We start from the raw sequence: 7,636 nt of genomic DNA, 5'->3' as shown, positions 1-7,636 counted from the left end.
ATATACACATATATATTTGATTTATATATATTTATACATTTTATATATATATATATATTACATGTAGGGTGGGAAAATGCTGTCCTTCACATTCTTGGAGTCTTTATCTGGGACTGAAATAACAGGAGAAACACACACACAAATTTTATGTATATTATTGTATTTTATTTATATTACTGTATATTTGAACCCTCACAAGAAAAACAGAGACCCAAAAAAGTGACTAGGTGTAGTTATACACTAGTTAAAAAGGAATGTCGGGGTTGGAGAGATGGCTCAGCGGTTAAGAGCACTGACTGCTCTTGGAGAGGACCCAGGTTCAATTCCCAGCACCCACAGGGAGGCTACGAACCATCCTTAACTCCAGATCCAGGGGAATCCAAAGCCCTCTTCTGACTTCCACGGCATTGCACGACATGGGTGCACTCAAACACATGTAGACAACACACTCATACATATAAAATAATAAATAAAATATTTTTTAAAAAAAGGAATGTCAGTTATACAAGAATAACTAAAGGTTAGTTTAACCAAATTTGTTTGCAAATGTTCCTCATGACCTCAAATCTCAGTCTCTGGTGATAAAAATATTTCTTCTAGTATAAGAAGGGCATTTTTCACATGGGGCATCTATCCCTGTTTTCAAGAAGAAAATAGGATTAACATTCTTGCACTTGCTGTTTTTCAAGTACCTTCTGCTAAAATAAAACACCAAACTGACATGTTGGGGGGGTGGGGCTGACATGTCCTCAGCTTCCGTAGTTGTCACCCCATCAGCATCTAGATGTCTCAATATTATACTATACATCCTTTTTAAAAGGATCAACAGCCAATAATAATATCAAATCTGGAGGTATGGATAATAAGGAAGGAGTTGTCTGTCCCCAAGGACAGTGGACCTCAACATCTAAGACCATGAGGGGATGTACGATGCATAGGATGGGGTGAGACAGAGAATCAAGAAAACAGAGGTTTGGAAGATGGACTGGAAAAGCAAAAACTGACAGAATCTATAGAATCATTAGGCAAATGTATCTCAGAGCAAGGGAGCCCCTATGGTAAGGGACAAGACCAGTTAGAACAATCCAGGCCAGGCATGCTGTGAGCTCTGCACTGCAGATATCTATTCATATTCCCTTAGGTACAGAGCCAGTAAGTAGGAGTTGGTGTCTCAGAAATACACATGGGCCAAGTTAGGAGACATGTGCTTCAGTGAAAGATTATGGGTTTTGTCTCATAATTTACAAATACAGATGCAGTTCTTGATTCAAAAACAAAAAGGATTTAACTATAAAATATAACCAAACCCTATCTTTAAGAAGTTACAGATTACTATCTATAGAACTGGGAAAATGAACAGCAGACCCCAATCTTACCTAAAGGAGTAATTGACAACTGATTGCTGCTAGATGAGGAACAGCTGACCCTCCTAAAGCAAAGACCTCTAGATAGGCTGACTAGATTCACCAGAAGGGCAAATAGTGGGGAAGGGCTGGGGGTGCCGACAACACAGCAGGGATAACAGAATATAAGGGCTCTAGTGCCGGGGGGAGGGGGGATATGGGAGGGTGCCATCTGGGAAGTGGGTGTATAGTAGGATAAGATGGTGTGGGATGTTCTGTGTGATATATATATACACACACACATACAAAAAAAAATTTAAAAATGTATTATATTTGAGGAGGAAGCATGAAAATTTACATCATGCTAATTAGTAGGGGTGATAAACATTACCACTGAAATCTACCCGATGGCTTCATAGACATACACAGTCACCAAAGATCAAAGTGCAACTGATTATGACTAGTAAGAATCAGATGCATACAGATTGGAGATGCATGCACCAACATCTCAGTGTTGATAGCAAAAACAATGAGTCTTTCTGTGGGGAACAATGTATTCTGAAATTAAATGGAGATCTTTTTGAAGGGTTAACTCATTCAATTTACAGGGCTTATACTGAGTTCAATATTGTATAACTGTATTAACTCAACTGTGAACCTAGAAACTTACAGACACTTGTGAAGATGTACTCTTGCTCTGGAATGTGTCACTGAATATGTTAAAGCTGTAATGAAATGCTTCTTCTAATCATGTAATTATTTAAAAAATTTTTTAAAAATAATTATTAAAGAATAATTCTTCAAAGCATAAAAATTTTCTCCTTAATAATCAGTAGATGTAAAAAACATTACCATTGAAATCTACCTGATGACTTATATCCATATGCTCAATGCCAATGAGCTCAGAATATAATCGACTGTGACTCACAACAATCAGATATATAGAGATTAGAAACACATGTGCAAACATCTTAATGTCAATTGCATTGAAAATGAATTTTTCTGTATGAGACTGTGTATTTTAATAATGAAATGGAGATCTTCTTAAAGGTTAAAACCTCAGTTAATTTTATGTCCTATAGGGTTTATATTGAGTACAATATTGTATAACTTTAATAATTCAACTGTAAACCTAAAAATTTACAGCCAATTTTGAAAGAGATGCATCTTAGCTCAGAAAATTGTTATTGAATATGTCAATGCTGTTGTAATGAAATGCTTCTTCTAAGTATGTGGTTATTAGATAATTAAAAAAAGAAGTTACATATTTATATACAATTTATACTAACTTTGGTCTTCAGAGTTAATTGTAAAGTCCTTTTATGATTCTCTCTGAAACAGCTTGTTCTTTTAGACAGACTCTTTAGCTAAGCTTTTTAAAAAAATATTTTATTTACTATATTTTTTATTTTATTTGTGTTGAGTGCCTGCATGTGTGTAAGTGCACCCATGTCATGCAATGCCCGCAGAGATACAGATGATTGTTAGCCACCATGTGGGTGCTTGGAATCAAACCTGGGCCCTCTGCAAGAGCAGTCAGTGCTGGTAACTGCTGAGCCATCTCTCCAGCCCCTTTAGCCAGGCTTTTATCCAGCTTTGAAACATCAACCCAATTAGTCATCCACACCTCTAGTAGCATAGCAGTGTTTCTGGCTAGGATTTGTTCAAGAGGGCATTGGCAGGCCAGAGATTCTCAACTCTGAATTGTCCACCCCTATAGTCTCTCTAACTCCAAGGGAGGGTGAATGAAAAAGTCTTTTTTTCTCAATGCTGGGGATCAAACCCAGGACCTTGGGCATAGTTGGCAAACACTCTCCCACTGACCTACATTCCCAGGCCTGGAATAAGAAATTCTTGAAACAATGTAAAATATGAACATGTGCATGTGCTCCTGCTCCCTGCTCATAGTTTCCTTCTTTCTCCTAGAGTGGGTATGTGGGGAGTGCTCCTCTGTGAAGTCCCTGCTGAAGTGACACCTTCTCTGCCTGTCAGCTTTCTGTTTCCTTTGGCAGTCATAGCCTCAAAATATATATTGAATGTTGCTTGGCAAGTGTCTCTCAAGTTGAATCTTCTGAACCCATGAACTTTGTGACTGCCTTAACAGTAAAGTAGTGATAGCTGTATTTAAGACACAGCAGAGAGCCATGTGTGGTAGTGCACGCCTTTAAGTCCAGCACTTGGGAGGCAGAGGCAGGTGGATCTCTGTGAGTTCGAGACCAACCTGGTATACATAGTGAGTTTCAGGTCATCTAGTGATAGGGGAGACTCTGTCTCAAAAAGATCATAAAAAGAAAAAAGAAAAAAAAAAAGAAACTGCAGAGAAAAAAATGTCTACTGCTGTCTCCACTATTCATTGCAATGAGTCTGGGTTAGAGGATGAGGAAAGGATGCCGTGTCTCCACAAGAGAATATGTTCTTGGAATATGCTCTCCTTGGTGACTACACTAACAGACACACTAACGCTCATCTCTAGATCTTCCTTGCACTTCCACCTTTAGCTCCAGTCCTCCGTATGTACTACCCCATATTACCTGGCTAATGGGAAGAAGGGAAGATGTTCTCTGTGTGAGGAAAGAGCCCTTTGTTTTAAATGAACTGAGAACACACACAGGCAGATGGGGTGAGGCAGCACCAAAGACCTGGTTGGTGACAATGAGGAGTTCTAGTAGAAAAGTGCTTCCTAGCAAGTTTCCTTGTGCTTTTACATAGCATGTTGCCAAGTGATTTGAAGCCTTTTAAGAGCTTTGCTGGGAAATGCCTCTGTACTGTGCGTTGCTATGAGAAGGCTTTGTTTGTTTATTAGTTTCATTTACAAAAGGCACCAGATGTTTAAAACCCTCAGGCCACATGCATCATCAAGATGACATCATTAAAATGCTACATAGCAAACCCACTTCAAACACTTTCCCACCACCAGCAGGGAAACTGGCCTTTTCAAAATGCAGACAAATATGACACTTTTAGCCCCCCCCCAAAGTCTTGCTGTTCATCTATTATTTTATTTATGTATTTTTCTTCATTCCTCTTGAAGAATTTTCCTTGTGGAAGGGATTCAAGCTCTAGTCTATTAAGGACCTTAACCTCTTCTGGGTCTTCTGAGTATGAATAAAACCTTAGGTTTGCTGTAAACGTTATCTATGTTCTTTGAACTACCTTGGATTCATCAAAGGAAGTTAAATATGTTTGTTCTTTACCCAACTATCTGCAAACCATTCAGATCTATTTATGTCAGTATCTCTTTTGTAAAGTATAACTATGTAGAAGGAAAACTTGTTTTTACTAACTTTGTTCAGCAAGATAGACTACTCCTTGATTGGCTTGAACTATATGAAATTGAATAATTAACTATTTTATGTCTATGAAAAAGATAAATCTTACATAATTTAATCTATTTGGTAATATAATATCTATGCAGTGGTACAGATGACAAATACTGAGATAGATCCTTAGTAGGTCCCAGTAACTGTGTTCCAAGGAGAAAAATCTGTTGTTCTTTGCACCCTGACGTGGAGTGGAGGAGGTAGCCTTTTCTTGGGGCTTACCTACACAGTGACAGGGGCACTGACATGGTTGGCCTCTTTTGTCATTACGGCAATTTACTTGATGCTGAAAAATGTCGTGTCCCACTTCTAGAATTGAAGTCAAGATGTAAAAAATGAATAGCAGAAGGAAGAGGTGGATAAGGAAGTAAAAGAACCAAGGATCTCTAAGCTGAAAAGTTTCTGAGATATTTCAACAAAGGGAACTGGGTTGATTGAATCAAATAGAATTCAAAATAGATGGATAAATAATGAGATTCACAGAGAGGAGGGGAAAATATGTATAGTAAAAGTGCTCTTGAAATGAAGATAATAAATCATACATTGGCTCTAGACCAAGTATTAAGAATTTATTTGAGGGGCTAGAGAGATGGCTCAGCAGTTAAGAGCACTGATTGCTCTTGCAGAGGACTGGGGTTCAAATCCCAGCACCCACATGGTGGCTAACAACCATTCATAACTTCAGTTCCAGGGAATCTGATGCCCTCTTCTGACCTCCATGGGCATTGCACAACACAGGTACACCTACATACACACATGCAATACACATAAGATAAAAATAATACATAAATATTTTACAAAAAGAATTTATTTGAACCCCTATATCTGAGAGTAGGTAAACAGCCTAGGAGTCTGCCACTAAGACAAGTAAGGCAAGCCAAAACTAGGTCAGTCCATTCTGCCAGGACATTGGGCTCAGAATCTTGGCTGATTGAAGTTGTCATAAATTTCCAAAAGCCAGTTGTTGAACTGAGCATCAGAGTGACTTCAAAACTGATTAATTCATGGGGCTGGAGAGATGGCTCAGTGGTTAAGAACACTGGTTGTTCTTGCAGAAGACCCAGGTTCCAATCCCAGCACCCACATGGCAGCTAACAACTGTCAGTAACTCCAGTCCCAGGAGATCCAACAGCCTCTTCTGTCCTCCGTGGTCATTGCACTACACGGGTGTACTTACCTACATGCAGGCAATACACGCATACACATAAAATAAAAATAATAAAATTTTTAAAAAGTAATTAATTCAAAGTTCCTTTCTACAGAGTCAAAAACAATTCTGTCTGCTAAAAGTAGACCAAGCAACATGTCTAGCAGTCTCCCAAACACTCAAAATACAATGCACCAAAAAGAAAGGCCATCAGTTTCTTTAATGTTGCCCAAGAAAAATAATTAGGAGTGACTGATTTCAAAACTGTTCAGCCTGTTGAGGGCACAAAACAATTCCAGAACTTATATTGGGATGACATAGTCCAGAATACAAATGATGGATACCGGTGCATTAAATTTTCCCCTCTCCCCTTTTTGGGAGATCTGCAAACACACACCCTCTGAGGTCCCAGGGCTGACAAAACCAACATAATACCTTCTATTTGGGTTTTGCATAGTTTATGACATCTGGGAGGGGGTCACTTAAAAGGCATAAATTCTCATAGGCTTTTTCTTTCCCATATTTGAAATGCATGCCCCCCGCTACCCCGGTGGCCTCCGCCAGCTTTTCTTGCACTGTCCCCAGGCAGTCCACAGCTCCATTTTCCCAAAATGGCAATGGCTCTGCCCCCCTTTCCCAGTATGCTCAGGGGCTCTCAGCAAAGATCTCTAGACCCACCCCTGTTCTAGCTTTTCAGAGGATGCCTACCCAACAGCTAGCCTCAAACTCATTGTCAGCACAGGCTGGACTTGAATTCATGATCATTCTGCCTGAGTCTCCATAAAGGTTTATTAGTTACTTCTCTTGTTGCTCTGACAAAATACCTGAAAAGAAACAACTTATGGGAGGACGGTTTATTTCAGTTTATAGTTCTAGAGGGTACAGTCCATCATTGTGGGTAAGGTATGGCCTATAGGAACAGGCAACAGCTGGTCACATTGCATCAGGAGTCAGGAAGCAGACAGAGATGAGTGCTAGTGCTCACCTTGCTTGGACTGCATCCCATATTTAGGGTGGGTCTTCCCATCTCAATTTAAACTAGATAATCCCTCACAGGCATGCCCAAAAGGCTTGTCTCTAGATCCTGTAAAGAAAGATAACAGTATTGATTATCAACTTGGATTGACATGGTCTTTTAGTACTTAGATTATATACTCAGGGATTTCCTCAAGGTCCATCTTTAAAGGTTTTGATTCTTACCAAAGGCTAAATGAAATATTCAGTAATGCTACCATACCACAAGGCATAGATTTGCATAACTAGTTAGCCACAATATTTGGGGGAGGGTTGATTTGCTCATTTTTTATTAAAGTGTTGAGGATCAAACAAAAGGCACTGAGCAATCCATAAAAGCACTCTGCCACTGAACTATATCCCAGCTCCGACCACAATAATATCCTTTTAAAAACATTTTTAACCTCCCTCTGCTTCCCTGGGCCTGCATGACCCCCAGGCCTCTCTCCGACCTGCAGGCTTCTCTACCTGGAGCACTCTGGGCTTGGCCCCACCCTCACCTCCCTTGGCTTCCCTGGGCCTGCATGACCCACCCAGCCTCTTTCCTGGACGCTGGGGCTGACCTCTTCCTGATCCTTTGCATCCAGACCAAGCCAGTTCTTCAGTGCAGTCCCCAAGAGCCCTTGAGGCCACTTTTTCCCCATATTCCTTTGCATCTCTGGGTGACATGGCCACCAGCTGCCCTAGACTAGCATCTTTCCTGGGCCCAGCTCCCAGGCCAATCCAACCCCAAAATTCCTGAGGCCAAAATCTTTCCTGGAGGGATCCAGACCTTAGGAGAAAGCCTGAGAACATCTGATCCTCATCTGACT

At 40.1% G+C, this 7,636-nt stretch overlaps 1 pseudogene; it reads left to right on the top strand.

Annotated features, from left to right (window-relative positions):
* The window catches only part of LOC103732640, a 23,101-nt pseudogene extending 18,125 nt beyond the window's left edge, over nucleotides 1-4,976 (top strand).
* The last annotated feature ends 2,660 nt before the right edge of the window (nucleotides 4,977-7,636 follow it).

Source organism: Nannospalax galili, unplaced genomic scaffold (genome assembly GCF_000622305.1).
Source record: "Nannospalax galili isolate Female #2095 unplaced genomic scaffold, S.galili_v1.0 scaffold355, whole genome shotgun sequence".
Lineage (NCBI taxonomy): Eukaryota > Metazoa > Chordata > Mammalia > Rodentia > Spalacidae > Nannospalax > Nannospalax galili.
This window is presented reverse-complemented; position numbering and strand designations above follow the sequence as displayed.